The sequence below is a fragment of the Pongo abelii genome, chromosome 6 (genome assembly GCF_028885655.2).
Source record: "Pongo abelii isolate AG06213 chromosome 6, NHGRI_mPonAbe1-v2.0_pri, whole genome shotgun sequence".
NCBI lineage: Eukaryota > Metazoa > Chordata > Mammalia > Primates > Hominidae > Pongo > Pongo abelii.
This window is the reverse complement of record NC_071991.2, coordinates 55,604,063-55,630,101: the sequence shown is the minus strand read 5'-3', so window position 1 is coordinate 55,630,101 and position 26,039 is coordinate 55,604,063. Positions and strand designations below refer to the sequence as shown.

Below are 26,039 nucleotides of genomic sequence, written 5' to 3'. Positions count from 1 at the left end.
GAAGCCAGCTCACCCACACCTGTCTTCCCCACCATCTGGCAGCCTGACATGGCTCCCCTTACCTGGCTTGAAATTCCTGCTGTTGGAATAACTCTGGTAGTTGGAACATCAAGGAGGCAGCACTGTTTCCAGAAACCCACTGTTAAATTGTCAACAAGTAAGTTGTGGGAACTGGGACAGGAGCAGGGTTGGTGGGAGAATGCAGTGGTGAGAATGGGAGGAGACCCCTTTTTCTTTCTTCCATTGACATAAATGGGCATTCCAGATGACCTGGTCTCCACAGCTTGGAGGGGCTGCTGCAGATGTCAAGGATAACAGCCTAGAAGGGAAGAGAGAGGAAGAGAGAAGGTTAAGGGAAGGACAGTGAAGAGAGCATCAGAAAGAAACGTACCATATAGATGAAGGATTGCCTGGGCTGTCCTGGCTCCTGTGAAAACCCAACTCAGCTTATAAATTCCCAAGTTTATCAATATCCAGTGTATAATCAGTCTTTTATTTTAAAAATATAACATTAACTTTTAACCAGTATGTATCAAGCATTTATTAATGAGCTAGACACTGAATATTTGGAGGCGAGGAAAAGGCTTATTGCACTGGAAGAATTAAACAATAAAGTTAGTCTGGCTAGAGAGAGGAAACTGATCATGTTAAGGGTTTTGGACTCTAAGGGGAATGGGTACTATATATTTGTCTCCAGACACAGAACGTAGGAGGTACCAGCCACAAGGGCCATTTCCAAGGTCGTTGCTGTCTTTCTCTCTGCTCCACAATCCTAGGCTTATTGTTATTTCCCCTTGGGTTTTGGCTCACGTAGTTATAAGGAGGCTACAAAGACTATCAAGTCAATGCCTTTCTCTTCTTGTGTGTCTCATTTAACAGTGAGGAAAACTTTCCTAGGAGTCCCCTGTGTGGTAGACAGCGATACCTGACAGCAATTACTTAAGCATACCCTGAGGAATGATGCTGTGTGGCAGACACACCTGAATGTGTATTTGGACTTTCGAGGAACTGGGAGTGGCAAACCTGGAGATTACTTTCTCATCTATGAGGAACATCTGAGCCCCCACCCTGCCCTATGGATCAAGACCCTTTGAGTTCAATGAAGTTTGCCAGCTGGAGGTTGTTAGGGGAAGGGTGCTAAGTGAAAATGCTCTATAAACTGCACACTTTTTACAAGCGGCAGTGGTTCTCCTGCCAGCCTGCCACCGCTAGAACATGTGGTCCTCCTGTCCAGCCTGCTGTCACTGGACCATGTGCTTCTCCTCTCCAGCCTGCCACCACTAGACCATGTGGTCCTCCTGTCCAGCCTGCTGCCACTGGACCGCTCTGTATATAAGTTTCCCACTAATAACACTTTGTCTTGTTTACTGGCTCTGGTTCTTCTTTGGCTTCTTGAACCTGGTGCCATCCCTACTGAAGTTAATAGGGGTCCTGAATGACATTCCCCAACATACAATCCCTTATATTGGCCAGAACTGCATTGCACACATGTGGCTAAACCAGTCACTAGCAAGGGGAATGAGATCACCAGGATTAGTTTAGATCAGTGGTTCACAACGTGAGATCCCTTGATCAGCAACAGCATGAACTGGGACTTGTTAAAAAGGCAAATTCTCTTGCCTGACTCACTGAATCCAGGGGAAGGATTTTGCGATCTTTTTCTCTTTTTTTTTTTTTTTAACAAGTCTTTCAGGTAATTCCATTGATTGAGCCATCAGGACTTACACCTGACCTGGGGTTGGATCCAACTTACTCAAGGTGTTTGGATACCTGAAATGAACCAGGACTCATTAGCAAAGTAAGGGGCTTTGCAGCACTGTGAAGGTTGTTGAGATTCTCAAAAGTGGTAGAGAACTTTCCCCACGCATACACTCCTCCCTTCATGACCAACATCTCCATGGGTCCCACCCCATAACCATATTACTGACTCTTGTCTCTAATGTAACACTGTCCAAACTATAAGCTTCATGAGGACTGGAATCTGATCTGCTTTGCTCACCATCCTACCCAATCCTTACCCAGAACTGTGCTAGCACACAGTAGCCAACCCCAAACTTTTATAAATTAATGGCTTGCTCCTTCTACAAATACTGCACTCAAATGTCCCATTTTTGTGTGGTAGTGGGGGGAATAATTCGAGAAGCAGATTCCAAAAATGCACACTAACTCTTGTCTGTCGTTTGGAGCTGTGGCCAATATTTGAACTCTTTGGTTATTGAAGCTTTCTCCTTGACTTTCTCCTTAACTCACTCTTCAGCATGTTCTTTCTCCTTTTCCCCAGAAGGAATGATTAAGCTTCAAAATAATTCAGTTTGAAGAATCTGAAGATCTAAGTCTCTAGTTCAATTGTAGGTTACACAGATAATGGTAGATTTGGCTAGAATCTAGTGCAATGTAGACACGAGGAGGTCAGGTGCTGGGTCCAGAGAGCCTCCTGTTAAATCGTAGCTCCATCTCTTTCTAATAGTGTGACTTATGGAAAGTTAATTTGCTTTTTAAGTCTCAGTTTTCTTGTCATTAAAATGAACTAATACCAGTTCCTATTCCATGGAGGCTTAAGGTACTCTGTGGACAGCACTCAGCATATTTGGAGAACAAAATAGGTAAGCAAATGCTTTTCTAAAATACGCAACAGCTTGGGGAAATGTTTGAGAATGCTTAACCATTAGTATCCCTTCTTCACAGTGATAAGGCACCACCACTTATGGCTGTCTAGCAAATGAGAGTTTCATGAATGGTAACTATTACTACCCAATGAACTTTGGAAGTGAAGCCACACCTGTCCCATGCAGAGTGATATGGTGGAAAGAGTTCAGACGTTAGCCACAGCTCCAAATGATGGACAACAGTTAGTGTGCAGAAAGAACATGCTGAAGGGTGAGTTAAGGAGGCCTAGTTCCAAATGTTAATAGCCTTGATCTGTGACTGAGCCAGGTCTTATGGCTCTAAATCCAGTGGATGCATATCAAGTGTTCCTGTGGAGCACTGGCTTTAGAGCCACAAGACCTGGCTCAGTCACAGATCAAGGCACTGGATTTAGAGCCACAAGACCTGGCTCAGTCACAGATCAAGGCCCCACTCACCAACCTCACAGGTCTATCACTGAGGCCAGATGACATGCAGCAGGTGTGGAGGCTCCTTCACACACCCTCACACCCCTCGGTACACCGTGTCCCGCATCCTCTGCTCAGGCTCCTCTGCCCAAACATGCAAGTCCCTGATGCATCCTCCAAGGCTGCTTCTCACCCTGCTTTCTCCCTAGCCAATCACATTCACTCTGGCTTTGAATGCTATCTGTCAACAAATCCAAATTATTCTCAAGATTCAGTTTGCTACCTAATGCCCTGTGACAAATCCCTTCTGCTTAAACCAGCTAGCATGTGATCTATTGCTCATGGCCAAGGTCCCTGATGAACATGCCAATCCCTCTGCCATTCAGCTCTTTAAAATCTTCACATCTGTCATACTTACATGGCATTAAAACAAATTTAAAAATCAGAATAAAGGACTTGATCCCATTTATTCTTCCTCATTCCTTGGCACTTTTTATATTCTTACTGTGTATATTCAATCTATGCCATGTTTTATAGAAATGGTATCATACTCTATATTAACATTCTACAACTTATTTTTAATTCTCCATATGTTTTTGAAATGTATCCATGTTGATACTCATAGACCTACTTCATTCATTTTAGCTGTTCTAAAATATTTTACTAAGTAATTTATCCCTCTGCTACTAGTAGGTATTCAGTTTCCTTCTTTTCTATTGAAAACAGCATTTCCATGAATGTTTTCGTTAAAGTCTGCATGTGCTAGATTGGAATTGCTAGACTGCGAGGGATGCATATCAAGAGCTTTGCTAGATGCTCCCCAAAGTGACTGTGCCAATTTATACTCTTATCAGCAGTATTTGAGAGTTCCTGTCTCTTTGTATCCTTATGAACACTTGGCATTACCCGACTTAAATATTTTGCTACTCTGTTGGCATAAAATGACATCTTTTTGTTTTAATTTACATTTCTTTGATTACCACTGAAGTTGAGCATCTTTTCTGGTTTAATGGCCACTTAATTGTCTCTTCTATGAACTGGCCCTTCATAACTTTTACCATTTATCTATTGAGTTTTTTCTCTACATCTACTGATTTGTTGGAGTTCTTTATAAATTCCAAACTGTTTCTTGATCAATCATGTGCGTTGTATATATCTTCTCCCAATATAAAGGATCAACTGTTTTTTATAGTTTATGCTTTATGTTTCTTATCCTGACCCTTAAATCATAAAGGTATTTTTTATATTTTTTGTAAAAATATTCAAGTTACACTTTTCACATTGATGTCTGAAATTTTGGTGCAAGGTAGGAATCTGTTTTTTTCCATGTGAATACCAAACTATCTTAGTGCAGCTCTGTTCAATAAATTATCTTAGTGCAATTTATTGAACAGAGCTGTGCTATCCAATACTGTAACTACTAGTCACATGTAAGCTTTTGAGCACTTGAAAAGTGACTTGTCTAAATCCAGATGTACTGTACTGTGTATATAATACATGCTGGATTTCTTTTTTTTCTTTTTTCTTTTTTTTTTTTTTTTTTTTGGAGACAGAGTTGTGGCTCATGCCTTATAATCCCAACAATTTGGAAGGCCAAGGCAGGTGGATCACCTGAGGTCAGGAGTTCGAGACTAGCCTGGCCAACATGGAGAAACCCCATCTCTACTGAAAATACAAAATTAGCCAGGTGTGGTGGCACATCCCTGTAATCCCAGCTATTCAGGAGGCTGAGGCAGGAGAATGACTTGAACCCAGGAGGTGGAGGCTGTGGTGAGCCGAGATCATGCCATTGCACTCCAGCCTGGGCAACAAGAGGAATACATGCTGAGACTTGGTACAGAATATGTCAATAATTTAATACTGATTACATGTTTAAATAATATTCTGGATATTTGGTGTTAAAATATATTATTAAAATTTATTTCACCTGTTTCTTTTTACTTTTTGAAATGTGGCTACTGGAAAATTTTAAGTTACAAATGTGTAGAAATACAAATACATTGTATTTCTATTGCACAGCTCTAGAATAGACCATCCTTTCTCCCAAAGGGAGAGGGGTCTCCTAATTTGTCATAATGGAATTTCTTTAATTGCATAGGTCGGTTTCTGGACTCTCTTTTCTGATCTGTTAGTCATTTTATCTAGCTCTGTACCAATGCTACACTGTCTTTTAATTTTTATTACTTTGTAATAAGTATTAAGATCTTATTCCCATTCTTGTTCCTCTTCTTCAAAATTGTCTTCGTTCTTATGTTTCACTCTCACATATGAATTCTAGGACCATCTAGTCTAGTCTTTCCTATCATCACATCCTAACAAAACCTACTAGGATTTTGATAAGAATGGCATTTGATTTCTATTTTTAGAAAGAATAGACATCTCCTTCACAAATATAATACAGCTCTCCTTTAATTTGGGTGTTTGTGCCCTTCAATAAGATTTTATAATTTTCTACACAAAGTGTATGCGCATATTTTATAATATTTATTCCTAGATACTTTATAGTTTCTGTTGCTATTGTGAATAGACTGTTTCTCATATACTTTATAATGGGTTGTTACAAATATTAGGAGGAACACTGCTTATTTATATAAATCTTATCTCTAACAACCTTGCTGAACTCTATTAGTTCTAAATAATTTTCTTGGGCTTTTTGCACAATCATATTGCCTGCAAATATGGACAACTTTGTCCCTTTCCAATTCTCATACTTGTTAAATATTTTATCTTTTTAACTGACCCATACTAATTGTACATATTTATGGGGTACATAGTGATGTTTCAATACCTACAAAATATAGTGATCAACAGACCCACAGCTAGTATCACACTGAATGGGGAAAAACTAAAAGCCTTTCCTCTAAGATCTGGAACACAACAGGGATGCCCACTGTCACCATTGTTATTCAACATAGTACTAGAAGTCCTAGCTAGAGCAATCAAACAAAAGAAGGAAATAAAGGGCATCCAAATTGAAAAGGAAGAAGTCAAATTATCTTTATTTGTTGATGATATGATCTTATATTTGGAAAAACCTAAAGACTCCACAAGAAATCTATTAGAACTGATAAATTCAGTAAAGTCGACAATAGCTAATATTTGGAAGCAACCTAATTGCCCATCAACAGATGAATTGATAAAGAAAATGTGGTACATACACACACTGGAATATTATTCAGCCATAAAAAAGAATGAGATCCAGTCATTTGCAACAACATGGATGGAACTGAAGATCATTGTATTAAGTAAAATAAGCCAGGCACAGAAAGACAAACCACATGGTCTCACTTTTTTTGTGGGATCTAAAAATCAAATCAATTGAACTCATGGACACAGAGAGTAGAAGGATAGTTACCAGAAGCTGGGAAGGGTACTGGGGACTGGAGAGGTAGGGATAGTTAATGGGTACCAAAAAAAGAAAGAATGAATAACACCTACTATTGGATAGCACAATAACATGATTATAGTCAATAACTTAATTGTATATTTTTAAATAACTTAAAGAATGTAATTGGATTGTCTGTAACTCAAAGGATAAATACCTGAGGGGATGGATACCCCATTCTCTATGATGTGCTTATTTCACATTGCATGCCTGTATCAAAATATCTCTTTGCTGTTGAGATGTTAGGGTTCCTTATATATTCTGGATATTAATCTCCTGTTGGATGAATAGTTTACAAATATTTTCTCCCATTCTGTAGGTTGTCTTACACTTGTTGACTGTTTCCTTTGCTGTACAGAAGCTTTTTAATAGACATAATCCCATTTTTTTTTGTTTTTGTTGCCTGTGCTTTTGATGTCTTACTCATAAAATATTTCCCAGAACAATATCCTGAAGAATTTCCCCATGTTTTCTTCTAGTGGTTTTATAGTTTTGGATCTTACATTTAGGTCTTTAATCTAGTTTGAGTTAATTTTGTATATGGCAAGAGGTGGGGGTCTAGTTTCATTCATCTGTATATGGATATCCAGTTTTACCAGCACCATTTATTGGAGATACTATTCTTCCCCCAAAGAATGCTCTTAGCACCTTTGTCAAAAATCAGTTTGCTATAGATATGTCCATTAATCTCTGGGTTCTCTGTTCTGTTCTGTTGGTCTATGTGTCTTTTATGCTAGTACCATGCTATTTTGATTACTATAGCTTTGTAGTATATTTTTAAGTCTGGTAGTGTGATACCACCAGCTTTGTTCTTTTCTCTCAGAATTACTTTAGCTATTTCCCAAATAAAAGATCTAGACTAACTGAATGGATTAAAAAACAAGACCCAAATATATGCTGCCTATAAGAAATACACCTGTAAAGACACACATAGACTGAAAGTGAAGGGATGGGAAAATATATTATACACAAACAGAAACCAAAAGTGAGCAGGAGTAGCTATACTTAGATAAAATAGACTTTAAGCCAAAAGCTATTAAAAAAGCAAAAAAGGATATTATATAATAATAAAGGGATCAATTCAGCAAGAAATATAACAATTGAAAGTATATATACACCCAATACTGGAGCACCCAGGCATATAAAGCAAATATTAGATCTAAAAGGAGAGAAAGATCCCAATATAATAATAGCTGGGGACTTCAACACCCCACTCTCAGCACTGGACAGATAAGCTAGGCAGAAAATTGGCAAAGAAACATCGGAATTAAACTGCACCACATAACAAATGGACCTAAGAACACTTCATCCAACAGCTGCAGAATACGCATTCCTTTTATCAGCACATGATACATTCTGTAGGACTGACCATACGTTAGGACACAAAAGAAGTCTCAATAAATTTTTAAAAGTTGAAATCATATCAAATATCTGATGACAACAGAATAAAATTAGAAATCAATAACAAGAGAAACATTTGAAACTATACAAATAAGTGAAAATTAAACATGCTCCTGAGCAACCAGTGGGTTAAGAAATTGGGAAGGAAATTTAAAAATTTCATGAAACAAATAGAAATACAATATACCAAAACCTATGGGACACAGCAAAAGCAGTATTAAGAGGCAAGTTTATAGCAATAAATAACTACATCAAAAAAGTAGAAAGACTTCAAATAAATAATCTAAATTACACATCTCAAGGAATTAGCAAACAAGAACAAAGCAAACCCAAAATTAGTAGAAGGAAAGAACTAATAATGATCAGAGAAGAAATAAATGGCATTGAGACTAAAAAAATACAAAAAATCAATGAAACAAAAAGTTGGTTTCTTGAAAAGATAAATGAAATCAACAAACTATTAGCTAGACTAACAAAGAAAAAAAGAGAGAAGACACAAATAAATAAAATCAGAAATGAAAAAGGAGATGTCACAATGAATACCACAGAAATACAAGGATCATTGGAGATGATTATGGACAACTATATACCAATAAGTTTGAAAAGCTAGAAGAAGTGGGAAAAATCCTAGACAATACAACCTACAAAGAGTGAACCCAGAACAAACAGAAAACCTGAATAGACCAATAACAAGTAATGAGATTGAATCAGTAATAAAAATTGTCCCAACAAATAAAAGCCCAGGACCACATGACTTCACTGCTGAATTCTACCAAGATTTTTAAAAAGAATAAAAAATCGTCTCAAACTGTTCCAAAAAAGTTGAAGAGGAGGGAATTCTCCCTAACTCATTCTATAAGACCAGCATAACCATGATAACAAAACCAGACAAGGACGCAACAAAAAATTTATAGGCCAATATCCCTGATGAGCATAGATGCAAAAATCTTCAACGAAATACTAGCAAACAGAATCCAACAACACATAAAAAAGATAATACATCATGATCAAGTGGGATTTATCCTAGTGATGCAAGGATGGTTCAACAAACACAAATTAATAAATATGGTACATCACATCAACAGAAAGGACAAAAACCATACGATCATCTCAATAAATGCAGAAAAAGCATCTGATAAAATTCAACATTCCTTCATGATGAAAACTCTCAATAAAAAGGAAGTACTTCAACACAATAAAGGTCAGAGATGACGGATTTACAGCTAAAAACATACTCAATGGGGGAAAGTGGAAAGCTTTTTCTCTAAGACCTGGAACAAGACAAGATGCCCAATCTCACCACTCTTATTCAATACAGTACTGGCAGTCCTATCCAGAGCCATGGGCAAGAGAAAGAAAAGGCATACGAACTGGAGTGGAGGAAGTCAAAATGTCTCTGTGGATGACATGATCTTGCGCACTGAAAAACCTAAACACTCTACCAAAAATCTCTTAGAACTGATAAGTAAATTCAGTAATGTTGCAGGATACACATTAACTTATAAAAATCAGTAGCATTTCTATACACAAAAGACAAACAAGCTAAAAAAGAAATCAAGAAGAAAATTCCATTTACGATAGCTACAAAAAAGTAAAATACATAGAAATAAATTTTACCAAGGAGGAAGAAGACCTCTACAAGGAAAGATACAAAACACTGATGAAATAAATCCAAGAGGATACAAACAAATGGCAATACATCTCATGCTCATGAATCAGAATAATATTGTTAAAATGATGATACTGCCCAAAGCAATCTACAGATTCTATGCAATCCCTATCAGAATACCAGTGACATTCTTCACAGAAATTTTTAAAAATCCTAAAATTCATATGGAACCAATTCTCATACTTTTTATTTCTTCTCTTCTTAATATAGTGGCTAGGACAGCTACAGATGAAAGCAGCCATCCTCACCTTGTTTCTGACTTTAATGAGAATATAGCTAAAGTTTCACCATTAAACGTGATGTTTGTTGTAATTTCTACACTAATGATTCTCAAACATGGTGTATGTCAGAATCACTTCAAGAATTAAAAAGAACACAGATGCCAGGTTTGTTGAAAAAAAGAAAGGGCCTGGACCTTTGTATTTTTACCAAGCTTCTCAGGTGATTCTGCTACCCGCCAAAGAAAGTTCCCTTCTAGTTCTAAAGAAATAATCTTTTTAAAAAAGCACACATGGTTGGTGTTTTATGAAATGGTTTTTTTCTGAAATCTCTTAAGCTGATCTTTAGGTCCTGTTTTCTCTTTTACCCTGTTAAGCCGGTATGTTACATAAATATATTTCTTAATGTTAAGCCACCATTGTACTCCTAGGAAATTTTTAACCTGGTCATATGTAGTATTTTTTTAATACGGTGCTTTAATATCTAGTGTGTTCTTCCTTTCTTTCCCTTCCTTTCTTTTTATCTTCCTTTCTTTCATTTTTTGGAATTTACATCAAGCTTCACATGGGAACGTGGCCTATAACTGTCTCTGAATAGGACCTATTCCATTTTTTGTCTCATAAGAGGAGTTGTGTAGTTTTCTCTATTCTTCTTTTCTCTGAAACAGCTTTAATAAAACTGGTAAATTAGAATTAGGTTCAGCTGGAAATGGCAGAAAGACCCAAATTGCAATAGATAAAACAAAATGGAAGTTGACGTCTCACTCATATCAAATCCAGGTGGGTGGTGTTGGTCTGATATGGCAGCTGCATACTCATCAGGGACCCAGGCTCCTTCTGTCTGCTTGTTTGTTGCCCTGGAGATCTCCCACCTGTGGTTCCCTCACACAGCACTGCCTTCTCCTACAGGCTTCATGAAACCGTCTTCACAACTCTGGCTTCCAAAAACCATGACCCTTGCCTACCACCCCCAACATCTTTCTCTGCTAGAATTGCTGGACCTAGATTGGGTCCCTTTCACATCTAAGCAATCACCAGGTTCCACTCGGCCCACAGTAATGCATACACCTCTACCACACCATTGGTAGAGGGCAGCTCACTCCACCGCAGCCCTCTCTACTCACCCTACTAGTGTTGGGTAGCCCTTTACCTTTAACCCTTCTGGCATGACTCAGGTATCTCTGACTCCTTCCCTTCTCTTGCACATTATATGCAGAGCATCAGCAAAGCTTCTTGGCTTTACTGCAGAATATCTTCACAACCTTACCACTTGCCCCATCTCCACTGCCACTACTCTGGTCCAAGTCACCACTGTCTCTCACTGGACACCTGTAACAGCTTCCTAACTCAGCTCCTTGCTTCTGCCCTTGCCTCTCTCCAACTTTCCATCCCACCCTTAAGAGCCTATCCCAGCACAGCGAGTAGAGTAGAAGGATCCCATTAAAAACTATCGTAAATGTCACTGCTATGCCTAAAACCCTCCACTGGTTTCCCATCTTACTCAGAATGAAAGTCAATGTCTTTACAGTGGATGCCCAGGCCTATGTACGTGACTTCTCTAGATCTCCATAAATTCCCCCCACCTCCTCTCATACTACTATGGCCTCAGCTCACTGTATTCCAGACTTGCTAGGGCCCTTTTGCTGTTCCTTCAACATGCGAGGCACACTCAAGTCCTGGGGGAGTTGGCCATTGCTGTTCCCTTTGCCTGGATCGCTCTTTCACCATTTATCTGAGTGGCTACTTCTGTTTCCCTCTTCAGGTCTGTGGAACTAAAGCTTGGACACACAGCAACACACATCACCCAGTGCAGGCTAGAACTCATAGTGAGAGGGATCAGCAAAAACAGGGTCTCCTTCTCTGCATAGCCAGTAGAGACGCATCCTAGGCAGAGGCCCAGATAGATACACCACTGGAGTTGGCTGCAGGACATGGAACTCCCCTGGGTTGCTCTTCTTTTTATAAGGCAAAGGTGAGAGTGGCTTTGCAGGAGAGAAATAAAAATTTTAGACCCAGGTGCCAAGTATTCTAAGCTTGGTTGCCACATGCTCAAGGAAAGTTCTACAAAATGCCAGCTTGCCCAGCACTTATAATTCTTAGAGGCTGCTGATCCAGTGAGAAGCTGAGTCCAAGCACAGTCCCTCCCAATATGAGAAAGAGAGGGAGCTCTGGAGTCATCACTAGACAATTCTGTTTATTCCACTGGGGGTTGTTTGGAGTTTTTTAAACTTCTTCTTTTGAAATAATTCAAAGTTGGAAAAATAATACAGAGTCCAGAGTAACCTTCACCCTGCTTCCCCAGTGGTCACATTTTGCATAATTATAGTACATTATCAACACCAGGAAATTGACCAGTTCACAAGACTATAGACCTTAGTCAGTTTTCACAAGGCCTTAAACCTATACCAACATGTGTGTGTGTGTGTGTGTAGTTTTATGCAATTTCATCAAATGTATAGATTTATTCATCTACTACCACAATCAAGATATAATCTGTCCAGGCATTCTGGCTCACACCTCCAATCTCAGTGCTTTAGGAGGAGGCCAAGGCAGGAGGATCACTTGAGCCCAGGAGTTAGAGACCAGCCTGGGCAACAGCAAGACCCCATCTCTACAAAAAAAAAAAAAAAGTCAGGCATGGTAGCGCACACCTGCAGTCCCAGCTACTCAGGGGGCTGAGGTGGGAGGATCACTTGAGTCCAGGAGTTTGATGATGCAGTGAACTATGATTGCACCACTGCACTCTAGCCTCAATGTGGCACTGATTATCACAGGTGAGTGGATCGCTGGGGTCATGAGCCATGATCCAAGAAGGATGGGGTCACCAAAGGTCAGCCTTAGGGTCATGAGTGTTTCCTCATGGAGCCAACCTAAATCCCAACCAGAGATGGGTTCTCTAGGAGGGATGCTTCTAGGAAATCTGGATCCTATGCATATAAAATCTATCACCATAACAGCACTCCTTCCTGCTCCCTCTTTGTATTCATATCCACCCACTACTGTACTCCCCATCCCTGTCCCCTAGCAACCACTAACATCTGTTCTCCAGACCTACAACTTTGTCATTTTGAGAATGTTATATAAACGGATTCAAACACTATGAAACCTCTCGAGACTGGCTCTTTTTCACTCAGCATAATTTTCTGGATATTCAGTCAAGCTGTGGCTTGCATCTAGAGTTTGTTCCTTTTTTATTGCTGAGACGTACTTCCCAGGATGGCAATACGACAGTTTGTTTCATCATCCCTTCATTGAAGGACATCTGGATTGTTTCCAGTTTGGGGATATAATGAATAAAGGGACTATGAACATCCATGTACAGGTTTGTGTGTGCATCTCTGTATTAGTCTGTTCTCACACTGCTATAAAGAAATACCTGAGATTGGGTAATTTATAAAGAAAAGAGGTTTAATTGGCTCATGGTTCCACAGGCTGTACAGAAAGCATGGCTGGGAAGGCCTCAGGAAACTTACAATCACGGCAGAAGGCAAAGGGGAAACAGGCACATCTTACTCAGCCAGGGCAGGAGGTGGAGAAAGGAGGAGAGGGGCTATACACTTTTAAAAAGCCAGATCTTTACCTCCTCTGTTCCAAGATGGCCGAATAGGAACAGCTCCGGACTGCAGCTCCCAGCGTGATCAACACAGAAGACACTGATTTCTGCATTTCCAGCAGAGGTACCAGGTTCTCATTGGGACTGTTTGGAGAGTGGGTTCAGCCCACGGAGGGTGAGCCAAAGCAGGGCGGGGCATCACCTCACCCAGGAAATGCAATGGGTTGCGGGATTTCCCTTTCCTAGCCAAGGGAAGCCATGACAGACTGTACCTGGAAAATGGGGACATTCCCGCCCAAATAGTGTGCTTTTCCAACAGTCTTAGCAAATGGCACACGAGGAGATAACATCCTGTGCCTGGCTTGGCGGGTCCCACACCCATGGAGCCTTGCTCACTGCTAGCGCAGCAGTCTGAGATCGACCTGCGAGGCAGCACCCTGGCAGGGGGAGGGGCATCCACCATTGCTGAAGCTTGAGTAGGTAAAGCAGCCAGGGAAGTTCCACCTGGGCAGAGCTGACCACAGCTCTGCAAGGCCTGCTGCCTCTGTAGACCCAACCTCTGGGGGCAGGGCATAGCTGAACAAAAGGCAGCAGAAACTTCTACAGACTTAAACGTCCCTGTCTGACAGCGCTGAAGAAAGTGGTTCTCTCAGCATGGCATTTGAGCAGACCTGCAGCTGAGGGACCTGACTCTTAGAAGGAAAACTAACATACAGACACGAATAGCATGAACATCAACAAAAAGGACATCTACACCAAAACCCCATCTGTAGGTCACCAGCATCAAAGACCAAAGGTAGATAAAACCATGAAGATGGGGAGAAACCAGAGCAGAAAAGCTAAAAATTCTAAAAACTAGAGCATCTCTTCTCCTCCAAAAGATCTCAGCTCCTTGCCAGCAACGGAACAAAGCTGGATGGGGAGTGACTTTGATGAGCTGACAGAAGTAGGTTTCAGAAGGTCGATAATAACAAACTTCTCTGAGCTAAAGAAGGATGTTCGAACCCATCGCAAGGAAGCTAAAACCCTTGAAAAAAGATTAGACAAATGGCTAACTAGAATAAACAGTGTAGAGAAGACCTTAAATGACCTGATGGAGCTGAAAACCATGGCACGAGAACTACATGACACATACACAAGCTTCAATAGCCGATTCAATCAAGTGGAAGAAAGGGTATCAGTGACTGAAGATCAAATTAATCAAATAAAGCTAGAGGAGAAGTTTAGAGAAAACAGAGTAAAAAGAAATGAACAAAGCCTCCAAGAAATATGGGACTATGTGAAAAGACCAAATGTAGGTTTGATTGGTATACCTGAAAGTGATGGGGAGAATAGAGCTAAGTTAGAAAACACTCTTCAGGATATTATCCAGGCGAACTTCCCCAAGCTAGCGAGGCAGGCCAACATTCAAACTCAGGAAAGACAGAGACCACCACAAAGATACTCCTCGAGAAGAGCAACCCCAAGACACATAATTGTCAGATTCGCCAAGGTTGAAATGAAGGAAAACATGTTAAGGGCAGCCAGAGAGAAAGGTCGGGTTACCCACAAAGAGAAGCCCATCAGACTAACAGTGGATCTCTCAGTAGAAACTCTACAAGCCAGAAGAGAGTGGGGGCCAATATTCAACATTCTTAAAGAAAGGAATTTTCAACCCAGAATTTCATATCCAGCCAAACTAAGCTTCACAAGTGAAGGGGAAATAAAATCTCTTACAGACAGCAAATGCTGAGAGATTTTGTCACCACCAGGCCTGCCTTACAAGAGCTCCTGAAGGAAGCACTAAACATGGAAAGGAATAACCAGTATCAGCCACTGCAAAAACATGCCAAACTGTAAAGACTGTCAATGCTAGGAAGAAACCGCATCAACTAACGGGCAAAATAACCAGCTAACATCATAATGACAGGATCAAATTCACACATAACAATATTAACCTTAAATGTAAATGGGCTAAATGCCCAATTAAAAGACACAGACTGGCAAATTGGATAAAGAGTCAAGATCCATTAGTGTGCTATATTCAGGAGACACACCTCGCGTGCAGAGACACACATAGGCTCAAAATAAAGGGATGGAGGAAGATCTACCAAGCAAACGGAAAGCAAAAAAGAAGCAGGGGTTGCAACCCTAGTCTCTGATAAAACAGATTTTAAACCAACAAAGATCGAAAGAGACAAAGAAGGCCATTACATAATGGTAAAGGGATCAATTCAACAAGAAGAGCTGACTATCCTAAATATATATGCACCTAATACAGTAGCACCCAGATTCATAAAGCAAGTCCTTAGAGACCTACAAAGAAACTTAGACTCCCACACAATAATAATGGGAGACTTTAACACCCCACTGTCAACATTAGACAAATCAATGAGACAGAAGGTTAACAAGGATATCCAGGACTTGAACTCAGCTCTGCAACCAAGCAGACCTAATAGACATCTACAGAGCTCACCACCCCAAATCAACAGAATATACATTCTTCTCAGCACCACATCTCACTTATTCCAATATTGACCACACAGTTGGAAGCAAAGCAATCCTCAGCAAATATAAAAGAACAGAAATCACAACAAACCGTCTCTCAGACCACAGTGCAATCAAATTAGAACTCAGGATTAAGAAACTCACTCAAAACCACACAACTACATGGAAACTGAACAACCTGCTCCTGAATGACTACTGGGTACATAATGAAATGAAGGCAGAAATAAAGATGTTCTTTGAAACCAATGAGAACAAAGACACAACATACCAGAATTTCTGGGACACATTCAAAGCAGTGTGTAGAGGGAAATTTATAGCACTAAATGCCCACAAGAGAAAGCAGGAAAGATCTAAAATTGACACCCTAACATCACAATCAAAAGAACTAGAGAAGCAAGGGCAAACAAATTCAAAAGCTAGCAGAAGGCAAGAAATAACTAAGATCAGAGCAGAACTGAAAGAGATACAGACACAAAAAACCCTAAAAAAATCAATAAATCCAGGAGCTGGTATTTTGAAAAGATCAGCAAAATTGATAGACCACTAACAAGACTAATAGAAAAACAAGAAAAAAGAGAAGAAAAAAGAGAAGAATCAAATAGACACAATAAAAAATGTTAAAGGGGATATCACCACCGATCCCACAAAAATACAAACTACCATCAGAGAATACTATAAACACCTCTACGCAAATAAACTAGAAAATCTAGAAGAAATGGATAAAGTCCTGGACACATACACCCTCCCAAAACTAAACCAGGAAGAAGTTGAATCCCTGAATAGACCAGTAACAGGCTCTGAAATTGAGGCAATAATTAATAGCCTACCAATCAAAAAAAGTCCAGGACCAGACAGATTCACAGCCTAATTCTACCAGAGGTACAAAGAGGAGCTGGTACCATTCCTTCGGAAACTATCCCAATCAATAGAAAAAGAGGGAATCCTCCCTAACTCTTTTTATAAGGCCAGCATCATCCTGATACCAAAGCCTGGCAGAGACACAACAAAAATAGAGAATTTTAGACCAATATCCCTGATGAACATTGAAGCGAATATCCTTAATAAAATAATGGCAAACCAAATCCAGCAGCACATCGAAAAGCTTAACCACCATGATCAAGTCGGCTTCATCCCTGGGATGCAAGGCTGGTTCAACATACGCAAATCAATAAATGTAATCCATCACATAAACAGAACCAATGACAAAAACCACATGATTATCTCAATAGATGCAGAAAAGGCCTTCAACAAAATTAAACAGCCCTTCACACTAAAAACTCTCAATAAACTAGGTATTGATGGAACATATCTCAAAATAATAAGAGCTATTTATGACAAAGCCACAGCCAGTATCATACTGAATGGGCAAAAACTGGAAGCATTCCCTTTGAAAACTGGCACAAGACAGGGATGCCCTCTCTCACCACTCCTATTCAACATAGTGTTGGAAGTTCTGGCCAGGACAATTAGGCAGGAGAAGGAAATAAAAGGTATTCAATTAGGAAAAGAGGAAGTCAAATTGTCCCTGTTTGCAGATGACATCATTGTATATCTAGAAAACCCCATTGTCTCAGCCCAAAATCTCCTTAAGGTGATAAGCAACTTCAGCAAAGTCTCAGGATACAAAATCAATCTGCAAAAATCACAAGCATTCCTATACACCAATAACAGACAAACAGAGAGCCAAATCATGAGTGAACTCCTATGCACAATTGCTACAAAGAGAATAAAATACCTAGGAATCCAACTTACAAGGGATGTGAAGGACCTCTTCAAGGACAACTACAAACCACTGCTCAACAAAATAAAAGAGGACACAAACAAATGGAAGAACATTCCATGCTCATGGGTAAGAAGAATCAATCTCATGAAAATGGCCATACTGCCCAAGGTAATTTATAGATTCAATGCCATCCCCATCAAGCTACCAATGACTTTCTTCACAGAATTGGAAACAACTAAAGTTCACATGGAACCAAAAAAGAGCCTGCATTGCCAAGACAATCCTAAGCCAAAAGAACAAAACTGGAGGCATCACACTACCTGACTTCAAACTATACTGCAAGGCTACAGTAACCAAAACAGCATGGTACTGGTACCGAAACAGAGAGATAGACCAATGGAACAGAACAGAGCCCTCAGAAATAACACCATACATCTACAACCATCTGATCTTTGACAAACCTGACAAAAACAAGAAATGGGGAAAGGATTCCCTATTTAATAAATTGTGCTGGGAAAACTGGCTAGCCATATGGAGAAAGCTGAAACTGGATCCCTTCCTTACACCTCATACAAAAATTAATTCAAGATGGATTAAGACTTAAATGTTAGACCTAAAACCATAAAAACCCTAGAAGAAAACCTAGGCAATACCATTCAGACATAGGCATGGGCAAGGACTTCATAACTAAAACACCAAAAGCAATGGCAACAAAAGCCAAAATTGACAAATGGGATCTAATTAAAGAGCTTCTGCACAGCAAAAGAAACTACCATCAGAGTGAAGAGGCAACCTACAGAATAGGAGAAAATTTTTGCAATCTACCCATCTGACAAAGGGCTAATTCCAGAATCTACAAAGAACTCAAACAAATTTACAAGAAAAAAACAAACAACCCCATCAAAAAGTGGGCAAAGGATATGAACAGACACTTCTGAAAAGAAGACATTTATGCAGCCAACAGACACTTGAAAAAATGCTCATCATCACTGGTCACCAGAGAAACGCAAATCAAAACTACAATGAGATACAACCTCACTCCGGTTAGAATGGTGATCATTAAAAAGTCAGGAAACAACAGATGCTGGAGAGGATGTGGAGAAATAGGAACACTTTTACACTGCTGGTGGGAGTGTAAACTAGTTCAACTATTGTGGAAGACAGTGTGGCGATTCCTCAAGGATCTAGAACTAGAAATACCATTTGACCCAGCCATCCCATTACTGGGTATATACCCAAAGGATTATAAATCATGCTACTACAAAGACACATGCACACGTATGTTTATTGCGGCACTATTCACAATAGCAAAAACTTGCAACCAACCCAAACGTTCATCAACGATAGGCTGGATTAAGAAAATGTGGCACATATACACCATGGAATACTATGCAGCCATAAAAAAGGATGAGTTCATGTCTTTGCAGGGACATGGATGAAGCTGGAAACCATCATTCTCAGCAAACTATCACAAGGACAGAATACCAAACACCACATGTTCTCACTCATAGGTAGGAACCGAACAATTAGAACACTTGGACACAGGGTGGGGAACATCACACATGGGGGCCTGTCATGGGGTGGGGGCTAGGGGAGAGATAGCATTAGGAGAAATACCTAATGTAAATGATGAGTTAATGGGTGCAGCCAACCAACATGGCACATGTATACCTAAGTAACAAACCTGCACGTTGTGCACATGTACCCTAGAACTTAAAGAGTATATATATATATATAAAAGCCAGATCTTGCGATAACTCACTATCACAAGAACAGCACCAAAGGGGAAATCCAATCTCAGGATCCAATCGCCTCCCACCAGGCCCCACCTCCAACACTGGGGATTACAATTTAACATGAGATTTGCACGGGGATGCGGACACAAACCATATCAATCTCTTTAGGATCAATGTCTGCAAGCGCAGTGGCTGGGTTATATTTGCACCTTCAGTTTAAGAAATGGCCAAATTTTCCCGAGCCACTGTGCCATCCTCCCCTCCCACTTGTGAAGGATCAAGCCTCTGCTCACCCTCAGCAGCATTCCATGTTGACACTATTTTTTTATTGTAGCCGTTCTGATCAGAGAGTATTGCTATCTCACTGCAGTTCTAATTTTCAGTTCACTACTGATTTAGTGATACAAGAACATCTTTTCATGTGCTTGCCAACTGTCTTTTTACTTTAGTAAAATGTCTGTTCATATCTTTTGCACATTTTATACTTGGATTATTTATTTTTTCACTGCTGAGCTTTGAGAATTCTTTGTATATTCCAGATAGAAGGCATTTGTCAAACATGAGGTTTGCAAATATTTTCTCCTGGTCAGTAGCCTGTCTTTCCATCTTCTTAGAGTCTTTTTCGGACTAAAAGTTTTTTCTTAATTTTGATGAAGTCCAACTTAGAAATTTTTTTCTTTTCTGGGTCGCACTTAGTCATGTCTAAGAACTCTGCCTAGCTCTAGGTCCAGAAGAGCTTCCTATTTTATTCTCCAAGTTTTTCTGTTATATATTTTATACTTATGTCTATGATCTATTATAAATGCATAAATTGATGTTATATTGTATAATGTTTAGGTCAAGGCTCATTTTCTGCCTATATGTGTCCAATTGTCTCAAGACCATCTGTTGAATCAACTATCCTTCCTTCAATGAAGTACTTTTGCATCTTTGCCAAAAATTAATTGGTCATATTTGTTTTGGTCTATTTCTGGGTTTTCTTCTCCTGTTCCATTGACTGAAGTGTCCATTCTTTACTGTCTTAATTACTCTAGTTATATAGTAAGTCTTACCATCAGCTAGGGTGATTCCTCCCACTTGATTCTTCTTTTTCAAAATTGTCATAGCTATTACAGAATTTTTTTTTTGCCTATCCACATAAATTTTAGAATAACCTTGTCTATATCTACAAAAAAATTGTTGAAATTGTTTTTGATTTTAAAAATCTGTTAAAAGTGTATTTTAATATAGGTTTAACAGTTTAGGAAGAACTAACCACCTTACTATACTGAGTCTTTCAACACAGTATGTCTCTCCATTTATTTAGATCTTCATTATTTCTTTCACTAGTGTTTTATAATTTTCAGCATAGAGGTTCTTTGCATGTTTTGCTAGATTTATACCTAGCAATTCTCTTTTTTCAGTCAGGGAGTAGAGGGAGTGATTGTATATCATGTTGTTTTAACTTCCGTTTCTACATAATTGTGGATCCACACGATTGTCGCTAGTACATATAAATTTGAATAATTTTTGTGTGCCGATCTTGGATCCTGCAACTTTGCTGGACTCACATTTTTATGAGCGTTTTTGTGAATTCTTTGGTGTTTTTAATGTAGACAGTCATGTTATCTGCAAACAGGGGAGTTTTATTTATTCTTTTCCAGTCTGTGTGCCTTTTATTTCCTTTTCTAGCCTTATTGTACTGGCTTGGACTTTCAGTATTATGTTGAATAAGAATGGTAAGACTGAACATTCTTGCCTTATTCTCATTCTTAGGGGAATGTGTTTAGTATTTCATCATTAAGAATGTTAGCTGTAGGTTTTTCATAGATGCTGTTCTCCTTTATTCCTCATTAGCTGAGGATTTTTATGACAAGTGGGTGTTAAAGTTTGTCAAATGCTTTTTCTGCATCAATTGAAATCATGTGATTTTTCTTCTTTAGCTCATTATTTTGGCAAATTACATTGATTTTCAAATATTGAGTCAACTTTGCTTTCCTGGAATAAAACCCACATAGTGTTTGTGTATAATTCCTTTTGTATATTGCTGGAGTTGACTTGCTAATAGTTTATTGAGACTGTTCCATATCTAAAAAAACTGGTCTCTAGTTTTTCTTTCTTTTCCTTTTTTTTTTTTTTTTTTTTTGGCATGTCCTTGTCTGGTTTTGGTATTAGGGTAATGCTGACTGATAAATGAATTGGGAATCATTTCTTCTTCTATCTGTTGAAAGAGGTCGTGTAGAATTAGTGTTAATTTTTCTTTAAATGTGCAGTAGAATTCAACAGTAAAACTGAGTCTGATTTCTTTTTGGAAGTTAATTATGGATTTCATTTCTCTAATAGCTATAGGACTATTCAGAGTATATCTTTCATATACGGTGAGTTTCAGAGTTTGTGCTTTCCAAGGAATTGGTCCATCTCATCTAAGTTACAGAATTTATGTAGGTTGAATTGTACATAGTATTCCCTTTCTTATTATCCTTTTAAGAGCCTCAGTATCTGTATACAGCCCTTGTTTTATTCCTGATGTTGGTAATTCCTAGCTTTTTTATCTTTGCTAGTCCTATAGGTTTACAATTTTATTTATTTTTTTACAATACTGAGCTTTTCGTTTAATTGCTTCTACTTTGTTTTCCATTTCATTAATTTCTATGGTAATCTTTGTATTTTCTTTTCAAATCTGTTAAAAATTGTTAAACTGTAATACCCCTCACATACACTCTAATCCCCTGCTTATTTTTCTGCACAGCACTTACTACCTAATAAGTATTTTATTTATTATCTGTACCTGCCATAATTCCCTACAGGAATGTAAACTCCATGAGGGCGAAGTTTTTGTCTTTTTCATTCATTGATACATCTCAGTGACTGATGCCTACAGGTTCTCAAAAAATAGTTGTTAAATGAATGAAGAAAGTAAAAACAGTGAAACATAAAAATTCTCCTATTACCAATATCTAAAAATGTTGAACAAAATATAATTTTAAAACTAACTGCACAGTTAATTTCATAAGAAAGAAAGTGAATCCTAGTATCCCAGACAGAACTGAAATCCAGTATGGGAGGTGATTAAGCCGACTCTGCAGGAGCACCCATGGTGGGGCACAGGGCAGTTTTGACCCAATTCACAACTAAGAGCTTAGTTTTTAACAGGAGATGAAATTTAGGTCTGTACAAAGTATGAACATGGACCTGAAACCACTGCATAAAGCCAGGATCTTCTAAAAGAACTGCCACCTAGGTAAATAAAGACCAGGAAAATGTAGCCCTTTGACAAAAAGAGTACTGATGGATTTTTAAAAAAATTATTTCTCCATATAAAATCAAACCAAGAACTTATGCAGCTTTGAAGTCCTAATTTATACAGCCCATTTTGTAGGAGAAAGCCCAAGTAGAGAAGCTAACACAAGAATTAGTCCTGGACTGATATTCTGGGTGCTGGCAGAGGAAGGATACACACTAATACAGACCACACAACTCTCCCATGGGAAAAACTTAGCCCCACTGAAGATAAGCTCACAGTGAAAAATTCACAACTGATTAAAAGATCTAAAATGAGCAAGAGGAAGCAGACCAAGATGGCACAATAGAAGCCTCCACCAATTGCACTCTCATCACCATGAAAGGACACCAATTTAACAACTATCTACACACACACACACACACACACACACACACACGCTATAAGAACCAAAAATCAGGCGAGTACTCACAGTACCTGGCTTTAACTCTGTATTGCTGAAAGAGGCACCGAACAGGTAGGAAAAAGTCTTGAATCGCCAATACCACCCCTCCCTGGCAGCAGTGGTGTGGTGCGGAGAGCATTTCTGTGTGCTAGAAGAGGGAGAATGCAGCAATTGTGAGACATTGAACTCACTGCTGCCCCTTTATAGCAGAAAGGAAAACGTCAGCTGATGCCTGCCCACAGAGGGAGCATTTAAACCAGCTCTAGCCAGAGGGGAATCGCCAATCTTAGCAGTTGGAACTTGAGTTCCCACAGATCTCATCACCACAGGCTAGCAGTGCTCTGGGGCTCTAAATACATGTGAAAGGCAGTCTAGGCCACAAGAACTGCAACTTTTAGGCGAGTCCTAGTGCTGATCTGGGCCCAGAGCCAGTAGACTGGGTAGGGGGTATGAGACCCGCTGAGACAGCAGCTGGAGCAACTAAGGGAGTGCGGGCATCACCCCTCCCCTAACCCCAGGCTGCAGAGCACACGGCGCCCTTACTTCCATTTGAGGAGAGGAGAGTGAGGAGTGGGGAAGACTTTGTCTTAAATCTCGGATACCAGCTCAGCCACAAGCAGAATAGGGCACTGGTCAGAGTCATGAGGCCTCCATTCCAGGCTCTAGCTTATGGATGACTTTTCTAGACATGCCCTGGGCCAGAAGGGAACATGCTACCTTGAAAGGCAGGACACAGTACTGGTAGCATTCATCACCTTCTAACTGAAGAGCTCCTGGGCCCTGAATAACAAGCAGCAATACCCAGGAACTATCTCAAGGGCCTTGGGTGACACTCTGAGACTTACTGGCTTCAGGTGAGACTCAGCACATTCCCAGATGTGGTGGTTATCGGGTGAGACTCCTGCTTGGGGTGGCTATGGGGTCAGATTCCTTCTGCTTGTCTCAAAAGCAAAGGGGACCTTATCTTGCAACTTAGGTCCCAGCTCTGTCACAGGCGTACGCTCCAGGTCCCTGGGGTCCCCAATTCCAGAACTTGGCTCTTAGGTGGCATTTCTGGACCTGCTCTGGGCCAGAGGGGAGCCCACTGCCCTGAAGGGTGAGTCCCAGGCCAGGCAGCATTCACCACAAGCTGAATGAAGAGCCCTTGGACCTTAAAGGAACATCAGCAGTAGTCTGGCTGTACTCCCCATGGGCCTGTGGTGGCAGTGGCCATGGGCTAAGTCTACTCTGTCTTTGGAAAGGGGAGGGAGGAGTAAGCAGGACTGCATCTTGTGGTTTGGGTGCCAGCTCAGCCACACTACAATAAAACACCAGGTAGACTTCTATGGTTTTTGCCTCTAGTCTCTGATTCCCAGATTGCACCTCAAGACCTACCCAGGGGCCTAGGGGAACTCGCGACCCTAAAGGGAAGGGCACAGGCCTGGCTTTGCCAACTGCTGACTGTAGAGCCCCAGGGCCTTGAGCAAATTTAGGCAATAGTCAGAAAGTAGTTACAGCAGGCCTTGGGTGAGACCCAGTGCTGTGCTGACTTCAAGTCTGATCCAGCACAGTCATAGTGGTGGTGGTCACAGGGATGCTTGTGTCACTCCACCCCCAGCTTCAGGTGGTTCAGAACAGAGAGACTCCATTTGTTCGGGAGAAAGTAAGGGAAGAGAACAAGAGTCTCTGCCTAGTAATCCAGATAATTCTTGCAGATCTTATCCAAGATCATCAAGGCAGTACCTGTACAAGTCTACAAGAACCACAGCATTACCGGGCTTGGGGTGCCCCCTAAAGAAGTTGCAGTTAGATCACCACACCAAAGTCCTTTAGAATATCTGGAAAGCCTTCGCAAGAAGGATGGGTACAAACAAACCCATAAGGCAAAGACTGTAACAGATACCTAAATCTTCAATGCCCAGACACAGATGAACATCTATAAGCATCAAGACAGCCCAGGAAAACATGACCTCACCAAATGAACTAAAAAAGGCATCAGGGACCAATCATGGAGAAACAGAGATATGTGACCTTTCAGAGAGAGAGTATTCAAAATAGCTGTGTTGAGGAAACTCAAAGAAATTTAAGATAACACAGAGAAAGAATTCAGAATTCTATTAGATGAATTTAACAAAGAGACTCAAATAAAAGAAGCAGAAATTCTGCAGCTGAAAATGCAATTGGCGTATTGAAGAATGCATCAGAGTCTTTTAATAGCAGGAATGATCAAACAAAAGAATTAACGAGCTTGAAGACAGGCTATTTGAAAATACATGTCAGAGGAGACAAAAGAAAGATAAGAAAACAATGAAGCATGCCTACAGGATCTAGAAAATAGCCTCAAAAGGGTAAATCTAAGAGTTATTGGCCTCAAAGAGGATGTAGAGAAAAAGATAGGGATGGAATGTTTTCTCAAAGGAATTATAACAGATAACTTTCCAAACCTAGAGAAAAATACCAATATCCAAGTACAAGAAGGTTATAGAACACCAAGCAGATTTAACCCAAAGAAGACAACCTCAAAGCATTTAATAGTCAAATGCCTAAAGATCAAGGATATAGAAAGGATCCGAAAAGAGGCAAGAGAAAAGAAACAAGTGACACACAATGGGAGTCCAATATGTCCAGCAGCAGACTTTTCAGTGGAAACCTGACAGGCCAGGACAGAGTGGCATGACATATTTAAAGTGATGAAGGCAAAAAAAGTTTTACCCTAGAATTGTATATCTGGTAAAACAAAAAATAATTTTATATATATATATATCTCCTTAAAACATGAAGGAGAAATAAAGACTTCCCTAACAAACAAAAGCTGAAGGATTTCATCAACACCAGACCTGTCCTGCAAGAAATGCTAAAAGGAGTACTTCAATCATAAAGAAAAGGACATTAATGAGCAATAAGTAATTACCTGAAGGTAGAAAATCCACCAGTAATAGCAAGTACACAGAAAAACACAGAACATTGTAACACTAACTGCAGCGTGTAAACTACTCTTAAGCTAAGTAGAGAGTCTAAATGATGAACCAATCAAAAATAATAACTACAACAGCTTTTCAAGACATAGTATAATAAGGTACAAATAGAAACAATAAAAAGTTAAAAGTGGGGGGACAAAGTTAAGGTATAAAGTTTTTATTAGTTTTCTTATTGCTTATTTGTTTATACAA

At 39.7% G+C, this 26,039-nt stretch overlaps 1 long non-coding RNA gene across 3 annotated transcripts in view; it reads right to left on the bottom strand.

Annotated features, from left to right (window-relative positions):
* Positions 1-26,039, bottom strand: part of LOC112134289 (uncharacterized) — a 101,998-nt gene that overhangs the window by 30,120 nt on the left and 45,839 nt on the right. For 2 of the 3 annotated variants that reach the window (XR_010140854.1, XR_010140852.1), the window contains exon 2: positions 63-319. This is a non-coding gene — a long non-coding RNA (uncharacterized LOC112134289). Of the gene's footprint in view, positions 1-62; positions 320-22,922; positions 23,067-26,039 lie in introns of those variants that run through there. The other variant, XR_010140853.1, reaches the window with a different exon arrangement.